General features: G+C 37.1%; 1 pseudogene; it reads left to right on the plus strand.

The window, feature by feature from the left end:
* The first annotated feature begins 14,625 nt into the window (after positions 1-14,625).
* LOC102902098 lies at positions 14,626-15,210 on the plus strand (annotated as a pseudogene).
* Positions 15,211-15,830: the final 620 nt, after the last annotated feature.

Raw genomic sequence — 15,830 nt, forward strand, 5'->3', positions numbered from 1 at the left:
GTGTCAGCAAATACGAAATCATTTTCAATAGGCCAGAATGTAGCTAAAAGAAATAATGAAATACAGTAAAGGCAGTTCAACATGCATATCCATCTTTGTTTGACTATTTGAAAAAAAAAGTATTAATAGGTAAGGCTGTAAGTACAATGGAAATATATTCAATTAATACTAAATAAAAATACTGTATGGTCTAAGGATTGCTTTTTAAGCTTTTTACCACCTTAACTTTAATTAACTAAAGCTCTTTTGAAGTAGAACTTACTTAGTCTTTTTGAAATAAAGTATTTTCCCCAATGCTATTATTATAAAGCTTGAACACAACATCCTTGCCTTGGCATGTCATAAAAGCCACTTCTTTGTGTATGCTTGTAATTCAAGCATGCAGTAAAGAGAGACTGCAGAACATTCGGGAATAAAAACTGAGAACAAGAGGAAAAGAAACATAATAAAAAGCCAGGGTTATAATGTTCAAATACATGTTGCTGACAGCCTTAATGAATGTACTTTTCAAAGGTTACATATCACTAAAATCCCTTTTCACCAACAGGAGGCCAGGAAAACAGAGGAAGTAACACAAAAGGCAGATTTAGAATAAAGATGTGGCATTAATTCAAGTCAGCGATAAGTTAGAAAATAGTTCTTGAGCGTTAAATGACTCATAATCAATTTTAGGTGGTAAAATTTTCCAATTCTTATTTTGGGGAACACGTATCGCTCTACCCCTACTTGGAATCACTATTGCAACAGATAAAAAGTCACAAATAAAAATATAAAAATGAAATTTTAAAATAAAAAAATGTTTTAAAAATTGTTTTCAATTTAAAAAAATGGAGTGGTTCTGCATCTGTGATGGGTAAAAACAGAATAAATTCTGAAACTGTCCCTGTGACAGCCAGAATCCAAGAGATGGCTGTGCCAGGGTGTAATTGGACACAATGAACTGCCAAGAAAGGCATCCTGGGCGAGAACCATTCTTTAACAGTGTGTACCTGTACCAAATTAGGTTAGTTCCGCATTAGGCAAAGTCCAACTTGGGCACAACAGAACCTCTTCTAAGTTAGTCTCAGCTTGCCAGTCACCAGGGTCACCTTAGGAGACAATGTTCCTCAACATCCCTTGGCTGTTCCATGAGTTGGGGAAGTGATAGCTTCTGCTCTGTGGAGAGGTCCTGCCAAAGAAAGCTGCGACTCTGTCACCAAATCCCTTCCCCTGAGGTCACCTCAGCAGGACAGGATCAAGATGGCTGTGTTCTTCTACTCAAGACACCCTGAGAAGGGACAGGGGACATTGTGGCTACATAAAACTTTTCTGCCCCACTGGCCTTTAAGTTCTCCATGTCTTCCTCTGGTACTCTGCATTGTCATAGTCCTCAGCATTACGCTTGTCTTCCTTACAAAATAACATAAAATGCTCAGCACGTACACATCCACCTAGCTCCCAGCTCTCATTGTTTCCTGACCTGAATCTATTTTCTACACCTATCCCCACTCTTCCTCCTAATCTCAGTCCAGCAGTCAAAACAATCTTTCCTCCCGTGAGCTCTTTGGTTGTCATGGTAACCAAAAGACAAGTGCAAAGAAAGCATCATATAACAAGGCTGGATACAAAATTTGAGCTATCCCCAGGGGACTTGCTGAGACTACCTCATTCCTTTTCATCTTGAATGCACATAATAAATAAACTGCAATCTGTGTGGCTAGTTTTAACCATTTAACCTGATTAATTAAAGAAAGGTGTTGGGGTGGGGGACTGGCTCAACCTGTTTTAAAGAGGCTTATTGCCAACCTTTAAGACAACTTGCTTTAATTGCCACAGGTTTTTTAACACATCATGAAAAAACTTCAAAATGACTCAAAAAGGAATGTAATCAAATCCCACTCACTTCAAACAAAAAATATCCCATTTCTTGATGATAAAGAATGCTTTAAGTAAAAGGTTGTCTGTAGAGCTCCATCTTTGCTTATTTTGCCTTGCTTGAGATCAAGCATAGAAACAGGGGTGCCTGGGTAGCTCGGTTGGTTAAGCTCTTGACTCTTGGTTTCAGCTCAGGTCATGATCTCAGGGTTCCTGGTTTTGAGCCCCTGTCAGGCTCTACATTGGCAGCTCAGAGCCTGCTTAGGATTCTCTATCTTTATGCCCCTCCCCTACTCATGTCTGTGCTTTCTCTCTCTCTCTCTCCCTCTTTCTGTCTCTCTCCTTCCCAAAATAAATAAATAAACTTATATATATATATATATATATAAGAAAAACTTTTCCAAGGAATAAATTCTGGCCTTCCTTACTTATCAGTATGTCCATGAGCACATATTACAGGGAAAGCAGACTGCTCTTGGGATAGACTTTATACCAAATACTTGAAAAAGTACTTTATGAGACCAATTACTATTTCCTCTGATATAAAAGTCCATTCTTTCAAAAATAAGAAGTGAGCAACTAAGGTGCCTGGGTGGCTCGACTGGTTGAACATCCAATGGATCAAGTCATGATCTCATGGTTCATGGGTTCAGCCCCAAATTGGGCTCAGGCTCTGCACTGGCTGCTGGGGATTCTCTCTGTCTCTGCCCCTCCCCAACTTGTGCCCACATGCACGCACATGCACACACACGCACCCTCTCCCTCTCTCTCAAAATAAATAAACATTAAAAACAATTGAGCAACTACTAATTGTCGTATTAACTCATCTCTTTCAACATTGATATGTAATGTTTTGATGCTCTCCCCCCGGAAATTTTGATGCCACAGTGCAGCATTCAAGAGCCTAAGATAGTATGGCCTCTCTGTCTCTTGCACTCTCCTTTGGTGTATAACACACACACATTCTCTCCCTTTCTCTGTCTCTCTCTCTCTCTCTTTTTTTCCATCACTCCCTGTCTTTAGCAGATATTGTTGTAGCGTCTCCATATGCCAATTCTTCCTATTCTCATGCTGGCAGAGCTCCACTTTTGATTAGATCCCATCTTCCTGCCCAACGCTCTCTAGCTCCAGCTCACCGCAGGAAGGAATTAGGACTGATCTAAGGCACTCGTGTGGTCTCATTCTCCTTGCCCGGGATTGGTTAGGTATGTATCTCATTTGGACAATTAGTTATGAGCAGAAAGCTGCCCAAAACCTCTGTGTTTTTAACTTCAAATTCCATTTATTCATTGCAGGTATATAGGAAAATGATTGAGTTTTGTATAGTAGCCTTATATCCTGGAGCCTTGCTATAATTGCTTATTCATTGTAGGAGGTTTTTTTCTCAATTCTCTTGGATTTTCTACATAGACATTCATGTCATCTGCAATCAAAGACAGTTTTATTTCTTCCTAACTTATCAGTATGTCTTTTATTTTATTTTCTTATGTTATTGCATTAGCTATGATTTCCAGTATGATGTTGAAAAAGAGTTGTGAAAAGAGACATCCTTGCCTTGTTCCTCATGTTAGGTGGTAAGATTCAAGTTTCTCACCATTAAGTATGATGTTAGCTATAGGTTTCTGTAGATATTACCAAACTGAGAAGTTCACTCCTATTGCTAGTTTACTGAGTTTTTATTATAAATTGGTGTTGGGTTTTGTGCAATGTTCTTCCTTCATCTATTGATATAATCATGTGATCTTTCTTCTTTTTCCTGTTTGATGAGATGGATTACATTAAATGAACTTTGAACCAGCTTTGCATACCTGGGATAAATCTCATTTGGTTATGGTGGCATGATATGTAATTTTTTTACACATTGTTAGATGTGATTTGCTAATATTTTGTTGAAGATTTTCATATCTATGTTCATGAGAGATATTGGTCTACAGTTTTCTTCTCTTAATGTCTTTGTCTGGTTTTGGTAATAGGGTAATGCTGGCCTCACAGAATGAGTTAGGAAATAGTCCCACTTCTATCTTCTGAAAGAGATTGTAGAGAATTGGTATAATTTCTTCCTCAAATGTCTGAGAGAACTCACCAGTGAACCCATTTGGGCCTGGTGCTTTCTGTATTAGAAAGTTATATATTTTTAGGGGCGCCTGGGTGGCTCAGTCAGTTAAACGTCCAAATTCAGCTCAGGTCACGATCTCACAGTTTGTGAGTTTGAGCCCTGCATCAGGCCCTGTGCTGATAGCTCAGAGCCTGGAGGCTGCTTCAGATTCTGTGTCTCCCTCTCTCTCTGCCCCTCCTCTGCTCGTGCTCTGTCTCTGTCTCTCTCTCTCAAAAATAAACATTAAAAAAAATTTTTAAGTTAATTTTTTAACTATTTATTTATTTATTTATTTATTTATTTATTTATTTATTTATTATTTTAGAGAGAGAGAGAGAGAGCACACAGGGGAGAGGGGTAGAGGGAGAGAGAGAGAATCTTAGGCAGGCTCCATGGTCAGCATGGAGCCCAACGTGGGGGCTCGATCCCACAACCCTGGGATCATCTGAGCCAAAATCAAGAGTCAGATGCTCAACTGACAGCTACCCAGGCACCCCTATTTTAGAAAGTTATTAATTACTGTTGTAATTTTAATTTCCTTAACAGACACAGATTGTGTATACCTTCTTGTGTGAATTTCAGCAGATCTTATCTTTCAAGGAATTGGTCCATTTCATCTAAGTTATCAAATTTATGGGCTTAGAATTGTTCATAGTACTATTATCCTTTAAATTTTTTTAATGTTTTTATTTATTTTTGAGAGAGAGAGAGACAAAGTGCAAGCAGGGAGGAGCAGAGAGAGAGGGAGACACAGAATCTGAAGCAGACTGCAGGCTCTGAGCTGTCAGCACAGAGTCCAACAGGGGCTCAAACTCGTGAACCGCAAGATCATGACCTGAGCTGAAGTCGGATACTCAACCGACTGAGCCACCCAGGCGTGCCACCCTGTTATCCTTGTTTTAAAAAGTAAACTCTACCCCCAATGTAGGGCTTAAACTCATGACCCCAAGATTAAGAGTCACGTGTTCTACTGACTGAGCCAGTCAGGTACCCCTATTTATTATCCTTTTAATGTCCATAGAATCTATAGTGATATCCTCTCTTTCATTTCTGATATTAGCAATTTCTGTCCTGTCTCTCTCTCCCTTCTTCTTACTTAGCCTGGCTAGCAGTTTTTAAATTCTATTGATCTTTTCAAAGAGCCAGCTTTTGGATTTGTTGATTTTTCTCTGTTGATTTCCTGTTTTAAATATTCTTGATTCCTGTTCTAATTTTTTAATTTATTTTCTTCTGTTTACTTTAGATTTAATTTGCTCTTCTTTTTCTAGTTTCCTAAAATTAAAGTTTAGATTACTGATTTTAGATTTTGTTCTTTTCTAATATATGCATTCAATCCTATAAAATTCTTTCTAAGGGCTGCTTTCACTGTATCCCACAAATTTTGATAACTTGTATTTTCATTTAGTTCAAAACATTTAAAAAAATTTTTAATGTTTATTTATTTTTGAAAGAGAGAGACAGAGCACAAGCAGGAAAGGAGCAGAGAGAAAGGAAGACACAGAATTGGAAGCAGGCTCCAGGCTCTGAGCTGCCAGCACAGAGCCTGATTCAGGGCTCGAACTCACAAGCTGTGAGATCATGACCTGAGCTGAAGTCAGGGGCTTAACTGACTGAGCCACCCAGACACCCCACGGTTCAAGACATTTTTACACTTACCTTGAGATTTCTTCTTTGACCCATGTGCTATAAGGAAGAATGTTGTTTAATCTCCAAATATTTGGGGGTTTTCCAATTGTCTTTCTGTTGTTGATATCTAGTTTAATTCCATTATGGTCTGAGAGCAGACATTCCTTCAAATGTGTTAAAGTGTGTTTCATGGCCAGAATGTGGTCTATCTTGGTGAATGTTCCATATGTGCTTGAGAAGAATGTGTATTCTGCTGTTGGATGAAGAAGTCTGTGAGAGTCCATTATATCCAGTTGACTGATGGTACTGTTGAGTTCAATTATGTCTTTACTGATTTTCTGCCCACTGAATATATCCAGTTCTGATAGAAGGGCGCTGAAATCTCCAAATATAATAGTGAATTCATTGATTTTTCCTTGCAGTTCTATCAGTTTTTGCCTTACATATTTTGGCAGTCCGTTGTTAGATGTATACACATTAAGAATTGTTATGTCTTTTTGAAGAATTAATCCCTTGATCATTATGTAATGTACTTCTTCAATCTGATAACTTTCCTTGTTCTGAAGTCTGTTCTGTCTGAAAGTAATATCGTTATTCCTTTCTTTTAATTAGGGTTAGCATGGTATAGCTTTCTCCATCCATTTACTCACTTACTTTTAATCTACATGTGTCTTTATATTTAAAGTGGGCTTCTTGTAAATATCATATAGTTGGGTATTGTTTTTTGATCCACTCTGAAAATCTCAATCGTTTAAGTGTTGTATTGGACCATTGACATTTAAAGTCATTATATTTATCGTTGGATTAATTTCTAACATATTTGTTACTGTTTTCTATTTGTTGCCCTTGTTCTTGTCCACTCTTTTTCTGCCTTCTGTCATTTTAATTGAGCATATTACACAATTCCATTTTCTCTGTCTCATCATGTCATTCATATATATATATATATATATATATACACATACGTATGTATATGTATATATACATACGTATGTGTATATATATACATACGTACGTATATATACGTATATACGTACGTATGTATATATATACACATACGTATGTATATATACGTATATACGTATATACGTATGTATATACGTATATACGTATGTGTGTATATATATATATATATATATATATATATATATATATACAGGTTTTTTTTTACTTTTTCTAGTATTTGCCCTATAATTTTCAATTAACCTAAGTCCACTTTCAAATAATCCTCCACTGCTTCACGGGTAGTGTGAATACCTTATAACAAAATAATTCCTCCCTCCCTTTCATTGTATCATTGCTATTATTTATTTCATTTATATACATAAATATATATAGTCAAATACTTTGCTGCTGTTACTGTTTTGAACAAACTGTTTTCTGTTAGATCAATTAATATGAAAATTAGGGGTGTCTGGATAGCTCAGTTGGTTAAGTGTCGGACTTTGACTCAGGTCATGATCTCACGGCTTGTGAGTTCAAGCCCCAAGTTGGGCTTTGTGCTAACAGCTCAGAGCCTGAAGCCTGCTTTGGATTCTGTGTCTCCCTCTCTCTCTCTATCCCCGCCCCCCCCCACACCTGTGCTCTGTTTCTCTTTCTCTCAAAAATAAATAAACACTTAAAAATATATATGAAAATTAAACCTTTTTTTGAAAAGTAAATGTTTTCATTTTACTTTCACTTTTACTTTCACCAATGCTTTTTTTTTTCTTTTTTGTACGACTTTCTGACCTGTATCATTTTCCTTCTCTCTAAAGAACGTTTAACATTTCCTGCAAGGCAGGTCTACTGGCAACAATTCCTTTAGTTTTTGCTTGTCTGAGAAAGTCTTTATTTCTTCTTCACTTTTTAAAGATTAGCCTGCAAAGAACATAATTCTAGGGGTTTTTTTCCTGTCAACACTTTAAATATTTTACTCCACTCTCTTCTTCTGCATGGTTTTTTGAGAAGAAGCTGATGTTATTTGTATCTGTGCTCATATATAGGTAAGCTGTTTTTATAATTCTGGGTTCCTTCAGGATTTTTTCTTCATCTTATATTTTCAACAATCTGAATATGATGTCCCTAAATATAGTGTTTTTTGGACATTCATCCTGCTTGGTGTTCTCTGAGCTTCCTGGATCTGTGATTTGGTGTCTCACATTAATTTGGGGGAATTCTCCTTCTTTATCGCTTTAAATATTTCTCCTGTTTCTTTCTCTTTCTTCTCTTTCTAATATTCCCATTATGAATAGTATGTCATACCTTTTGTAGTTGCCCCATAGTTCTTGGATATTCTGTTTTTGTCAGCCTCTTTTCTCTTTGCTTTTCATTTTGGGGAGTTTCTATTGAGATATCCTCAAGCTCAGAAATTCTTTCCTCCGCTGTGTCCAGTTGAGGAAAGAAGTCCATCAAAGGCACTCTTCATTTCTGCTACATGTTTTTGATCTCTAGCATTTTTCTGATTTTTTCTTACAATTACCACCTCTATGCTTATATTACCCATCTGTTCTTGCATGCTGTCTCCTTTATTCATTAGAGCCCTTAGCATATTAACAACAGTTGTTTTAAATGTCTCATCTGATGATTCCAATAGCCCTGCTGCATCTGAGTCTGGTTCTGATGATTTCTCTCTCTAAGCTGTTTTTTGCCACTTAATATGTCTAATAATTTTTACTGATATCTGCATATGATGTACTGGGTAAAAAAACTGCTTATAAATGGGTCTTTTGTAACATGGTAAGGTGAAGGGAGAGTAGAAGTATTCTGTAGTCCGATGATTAGTATCAGTCTCTTAAGGAGCCTGTGACTGGGTTGTAAACTTCACAAGTACCTTTCGGTCTTCCCCCAACCCTTAGGGGACAGGATAGTTCGAGTGCGCTTGGGCTGGGTATTTCCCTCCCCCCAGGTCAGTTAAGCTCTGATAAAAATCCAGCAGGCTAGCCTCTGGTTAAACAGTTTCTCCTGAGGCAGGTCTTGTTAAGAGCAGATTCTCTGGTGTATTCAAAATGGTTTCTTCCTCTCTTGGCCTGCCAGAAGTATGAGGGATTTTTCTCCAATATTCACTATGAAAACCTGGTCAACCTCCTGGAGGTAAAACTGACAAAAGTATATACCCCCATATGACTGGTCTCCTTGGAGTTTTTGATTCTCAGACTTGGCCACATTGAGCCTCCCGTAATTCATCAATTGTAGTTTAGGTTTTCCAACCCTTGCACTGGTTCCTGAGGTTTCTGCTTGGGGATTTCCATTACAGTAAATTGTGATTCTTCATATAGGCCTGTGTCTCCAGTTTGGGGGCAGCAGCTTGCACTGTGACATCACTTCTCTGATGGATCCAGGAAAGCTATTGATTTTTCAGTTTGTTCAGCTGTTTACTTATGGTTAGGATGCAATGGCATCTTCCAAATTCCTTACATGCCTGACTAGAAACCAGAAGTCAGTAGTCATCTTTTGACTGTGAGGCTGAGCACCACACATTTAGGATGACAGAGCAGGAAGATAAAAAGGAGACTGGTCATTAATAATGTCTTCGACTTGCTGCACTTGGATTGCCTTCCTTGGGACTTCTTGTTATTTGGAAAACAAAAATACCTCTCTTTGGTTAAGTCACTCTAGTTTGGTTTTCAATACATGTAGCTGAATGCAATCATAACTGATACATACTTTTAGCCATTTCACTCTTCACTGATATCCCTAACTAAAGGGTGGGCAGGAAAACATGAGTGTGTGTATGTATTACTTGTTCCAGCTTGTGATTTATATAGACTTTTTTAAACAATGAAATCCACAAAAATAATACCTTTTAGTCCTCCCTTTGCCACATAGTATGGGGTTATGTTTTCCTGTTGCTTTGAGTCTGGAATGTTTAATTTTCTTCAATTCCTAGAAATTTCCAGGATATATCAGGCTGAGGACATCACACCATCATAAAATCATAATTTCTCTCCTGGAGCCCAGAGCTAACCTCAATAGATTCAATACCCCTTCATCCATAATATACTATACTATCTGCATATTATAATAGAAGATGGATCTTGTATTTCATCAGGAAATGAAACACTGTTAGAAAACTGACTACAGTCTACCAGTTCTTTCACTAAATAAAGAGAAGATCTCTATAGAGAACAGGAAACCATAAAAAGTGCTATAGCACTTTTGTAAAATTTGTAAAAGAATCTAAAAGAATTTAATACATATATAAAATATAATAACTGAAATCAAAACTTCAAAGATGGAACTTCTGGGTTGGTGAACACATCCAGATACTAGGAGGGTGGCATGACCTGAGGACATGAAAACTCCATGCCACCCCATGCCCCCACACTTCGCCCTATGCATCTGTTCATGTCCTGTTCTTTTTTTAATTTTTTTTTAATGTTTATCTTTATTTTTGAGACATTAAGAGACAGAGCATGAGCGGGGGAGAGGGAGAGAGAGAGGGAGACACAGAATCCAAAACAGGCTCTAGGCTCTGAGCTCTCAGCACAGAGCCTGACACAGGGCTCAAACTCACAGACTGCAAGATCATGACCTGAGCCCAAGTTGGATGCTCAACCAACTCAGCCACCCAGGAGCCCCTCATTTGCTGTTCTTGAGTTGGAGGAGGAGAGGCCGTGTGAAGACAGAGGCAGAGATTGGAGTTATGTAGCCACAAACTAAGGAACAATTACAGCCATCAGAAGCTGAAAGTGGCAAGGAAGGATTCTCCATTAGAGCCTTCAGAGGGAGCAAGGCCCTACTGACACTTCAGCTTGGTCTTTTGGCCTCAAACTCTGAGATATTAAATTTCTGTTGTTTTAAGCCAAGAACAAACAAACAAAAAACCCAAGGTCAAATCACTGCTCTGAAAAGAGGGCTCTCAGCCTTGGCTGCACATGGGAAACACCTGAGAAAGCTTAAAAAACAAACAAGCAAAGAAAAAAACACCCTATGCTCCAATCCAGATCAGTTGAGTCATAATCTCAAGGAGTGAGGTCCAGGAATCAGTTCCATAAAATGGTATGCATCCAAGGTTGGGAACCATTACTCTAGATCATGGATGGGCAAACTGTGGCCCACAGGTCAAACATGGCCTGCCACCTGCTTTTGTAAAATAAAGTTTTATTGGAATACATGAACACACAAAAAACCTAAGGCTCAGTTTAGTAAATTAGATTCTGATAAAAAGAAAATTAGGAAACCGGAAGAAGAGAAATAATATAGATTAGAGTGCAAATTAATAAAATAAAGAATAGAAAAGCAATAGAGAAAATCAATGACCCTAAAAGTTAGTTCTTTGAAAAGAGAAACTAAAATTGACCTATAGCTAGACTAACCACCCCCCCCCAAGAGTCAAATTACTAGAATCAAATAAAGGAGGAGACATTATTACTGACCTTATGGGGAAAAAAAGGATTAAAAAGAAATACCATAAACAACTGTATGCCAACAAATTAGAAAACCTCGATGAAAGGGACAAATTCCTACAAAGAAACAGACTAATGAAACTCAAGAAGAAAGACGAGTGAATAGACCTACAAAATGTGAAGAGATTGCATTAATAATCAGAAAACTACCCAAAACTACCCAAAAGCCAAGACCCAAATGATTTTACCACTGAATTCTCTATTAAAAATTAAAGGAAATTTTATGCCAATTCTATACAAACTTTTCCAAAAGTTAGAAGGGAGCACTCATTTTATGAGGCCAGTATTACTCTGATACTAAAACCAGAAAAATATATCACAAGAAAAATACAGACTGTATCTATTATGAATATGGACAGATTAATCCTCAGCAAAATACTAGCAAAACAAATGCAGCAACATATAAAGACAATGATATACCATGAACAAGTAGAAGGCAAGTTTGGTCTAACTTCTAAAAAATCAATTAATGTAACAATTGTAATAATGTAATCAACATAATAAAAAACACAATTTTCATGTACATCTTAATAGATACAGAAAAGCATTTGGGGGCACCTGGGTGGCTCAGTCAGTTAAGCATCTTACTCTTGATTTTGGCTCAGGTCATGATCTCAAGGTTCATGAGTTCGAGCCCTGTGTTGGGCTCTGCGCGCTGACAGTGCAGAGCCTTCTTGGGATTCTCTCTCTCCCTCTTTCTCTGCCCTTCCCCCACTTGCTCTAAATAAATAAATAAATAGACAAACTTTTTTTTTAAGAAAAGCAAGTGACAAAATTCAACCCTCTCTCATGATAAAAACACTCAACAAACTAGAAACAGAAGAGAATTTCACCAACATGATTAAAAGCATCTACTAAAAACCCACAGATAACAATACACGTAGTAGTGAAAGACTAAATGCTTTCCTCTAAGGTCAGGAACGAGACAAGGATGCCCACTCTTGCCACTTCAATTCAACATTGTACTGGAGGGTCTAGCCAGGGCAAACAGGCAAGGAAAAGAAACAAAAGGCATCCAGATTATAAAGGAAAAAGTAAAACTATTCACAGATGACATGATCTTGCATACAGAAAATTCTAAGAAATTGCATAAAAAACTATCAGAACTAATAAATGAATTCAATGATGTTTCAGGATGTAATCAATGTACAAAAACCAATTGTATTTATATATACTTGCAATGAACTATCCAAAAATGAAATTAAGAAAACAATTCCATTTACAATGACATCAAAAAGAATAAAATACTTAGGAATAAATTTAACAAAAAAGTGCAAAACTTACATTCTGTAAACCATAAAATATTGTTGAAAGACATTAAAGAAGATCTACAATAGAAAACATCCCATGTTCATGGATTGGAAGACTTAACATTGTTAAGACAGTGATACTCCCCAATCTGCTCTATAGATTCAATGTAACCAATCAGAATCCCCAGCTGAATTCTTTGTAGAAACTAACAAGCTGACTGTAATATTTACTTAGAATTGTGAGGGAGTTAGAATAGTAAAAACAACCTTGAAAAAGAAGAACAAAGTAGGACTCACACTTCCTGATTTCAAAACTTACTACAAAGTAACAGTAATGTAGACATTGTGGTACTAGCACAAGGATAGACATATAGACCAATGGAATATATTGAGAGTCAAGAAATAAATCCATATGTCCATAGTCAACTAATCTTCTACAAGAATGCCAAGGCCATCCAGTAGGCAAAGAGTAGTCTTTTCAACAAATGGAGCTCAGATGGCCACTTACAGATAAGTTTAGATCCCTTCCTCACACCATATAAAAAAGCAATTCAAAATAGATCAAGAATCTAACATAAGAGCTAGAAACATAAAAGTCTTAGTAGACAACAAAGGGTAAGTCTCCATGACTTTAGAATTTGCAAAGAATTCTTAGATATAAACAACAGAAAAAAAAAAAAGATAAATCAGACTTCCTCAAAACTAAAAACTTTTGTGCTTCAGATAACACCATCAAGATTGTGAAAAGACAGAGGATGGGAGGGATGGGTGAAATAGGCAAAGGGGGATTAAGAGGTTCAAACTTTCAGTTATAAAATAAGTTATAAAGACAAAAATCACAGCATAGGGAATACTGTCAATAATATTGTATGGTGACAGGTGGTGACTACATTTGTTGTGGTGAGCACTGAGTAATGTATAAAACTGTCAAATCACTATGTTGTACACTTGAAACTAACATAACACTGTATGTCATCCATACTTCAGTAATATAAAAGAATGTGAAAAGACAACCCACAGAATGAAAGGAAATATTTGCAAATCATTTATCTGATTTGTATCAGGAACTTATATCCAGAAATATAAATAAATCTTACAACTCAATAAAAAAAAAACAATTTAAAAAAAGGGCAAAAGATGTGAATAAATAATTCTCCAAGGACGATATACAAATGGCCTTAAGCATATGAAAAGATGTTCAACATCACTAGTCATCAGGGAAATACAAATAAAAACCACAATGAAATACAACTTCGGTCACTAAAATGGCTAGAATCAAAAAGTGGGATAATAAGAAGTGTTGGAAAAATCTGTGGTAAAACCCTCATACACTGCTGTTGGGAATGTAAATGGTGTAGCCGCTTTGGAAAACAGCCTGGCTGTTCCTCAAATGATTAAACATAAGTTACCACATGATCCAGCCAATCCACTCATAGGTATATACCAAAGAGAAATGAAAACATAGTCTACACATAACTGTACATGAATTTTGTAGCAGCATTACTCATAACAGCCAAAAGACAGAAACAACCCAAATGTCATCAATGGACAAATAGGTCAACAAAATGTAGTATACCCATACACTGGAATACTATTCAACTGTAAAAAGAAATTAAATACTCATACATGTTGCAACATGTATGAACTTTCAAAACATTATGCTAAGTGAAAAAAGTCAGTCACAAAGACCACACATTATATGATTCCTTTTGCATGAAATGTTCAGGACAGGGAAATCTACAAATATATAAAGCAGATTAGTGGTTGCTTAGGCCTGGAGTGGGAGATTAGGCAATAGCAGGCTGATAGCTAAAGGGCATGAGGTTTCTTTCCGAGATAATGAGAATGTTCTAAAATTGACTGTGGTAATGTTTGTGCATATCAGTGAACATAACAAAAAACATGTAATTGTACACTTTAGATGAATTATATCTCAATATATGAATTATATCTCAATAAAGCTGTTTAAAAAAATATACTAAGGCACTCACTCTCGGGCACCAATCCTGCACTTCCACAAACCTGAAAAAGGAGCACCTCCTTAGATTTTGCCCCCCAGGTTCTTTGCCTTGCTTAAACCGAATCTCAGGCGTGCTCTGCATCCTTCCCCTCACACAAAGATAATCACTTTTTGTTAGTATTGTATTCCCTTGGAGTTTTATGCAACAGGGCTAAAAGTTGAAAATTGCTTGACTTTTTTTTTTTAATACAGATTTCAGTAGAGTTTATATCAACTATCTTTGTGAGCAGCAATACTTCTCTTTTCAGAGAAATCACACAGCAGAATGATAGATTTCCTCAAGATTTAAAGTCTTAAGATAAGAGAGTGAGGCGAGAGAGTCCCTGAGGTCTAAGGAACTGGCAAGATTTTAGAGGTGATGGCTATATGGTATACCTAGATAGAGGCTTTTGGGTTCATAGTCTTAACCAAGTTTCCTGGCCACAGCTTATGAATGCTTTGCAAGGAGAAAGCTGTCAGACTTCCAGAAGACCATTAAGACCCTGGGCAATACAGACTGATGTCATGGCGCTTCGGGGAAAGAAGCTGGTGTTTTTTTGGGCCCTGGTTCTGAAGACACCGTCCGGGGGACCGTGGCCCCTTTCTACCCACCCCTCCTTCTGCTTTTTTTCCTTCCCTACTCTGGCAGGATGAGGCGTGCAGGCCTGGGTGAAGGAGTACCTCCAGGCAAATATGGGAACTATGGCTATGCTAACAGTGGGTATAGTGCCTGTGAAGAAAATGAGAGACTCACTGAAAGTCTGAGAAGCAAAGTAACTGCTATAAAGTCTCTTTCCATCGAAATAGGCCATGAGGTTAAACATCAAAATAAATTATTAGCTGAAATGGATTCACAGTTTGATTCTATAACTGGATTTCTAGGTAAAACTATGGGAAAACTGAAGATTTTATCTAGAGGGAGCCAAACAAGCTGCTGTGCTATATGATGTTGTTTTCATTGTTTGTCTTGTCATTTATTGGATTATTAAACTGAGGTGATGCAAGTAAGTGTGAGTTTGGAATTTGTTCCAACTTAACTGTTTGGAGTACCATTTTGGTAAAAAATCAGCATCAAAACATTCCTAATTTTCAAATATTATGACTTTTTCCATTGACAATTACTGAATTGTGCTTGTTTTATAAATCACATTAGGTAATACGGTACTCTTTGAATACTGTTTCTTAATGATTCATTTTTTGCCCCTATTTTCAGGGGTATTGAGATGGCCTGAAGTCAGTCTGGCCCTAACAATTTTTTTTTCCTATTGTTTGCCATCAGATTAAATACCGTATAATACTCTGTTGTTAGCATAAATGTACGTTTATGTTCACGTGAAGAAACCCAGCGGGAGAATAACAGAATGCCTGGAGAGCCTGATGCTGAGCTCTTGAGGTAGTGAACAAGTTTGTGATGGAATGCTATATGTCTTTTCCCAAGTTGTCATCAACCCTGATAATGTACTCCCCTTTCTCCCTTCATTTGGTTAAAACTATAGGCTGGTTTCCTTTTACCTAACTTTTCCTCAAAATTTTTGATGATATGACTTCCCCTTCTCCTCTGCCCAAGGACCTCATCTTTTACTAAAGCTTGTTATTTTGGCATATTTCTTGTAGGACCC

The sequence above is a fragment of the Felis catus genome, chromosome D1 (assembly GCF_018350175.1).
Source record: "Felis catus isolate Fca126 chromosome D1, F.catus_Fca126_mat1.0, whole genome shotgun sequence".
In the NCBI taxonomy this organism is placed as follows: domain Eukaryota; kingdom Metazoa; phylum Chordata; class Mammalia; order Carnivora; family Felidae; genus Felis; species Felis catus.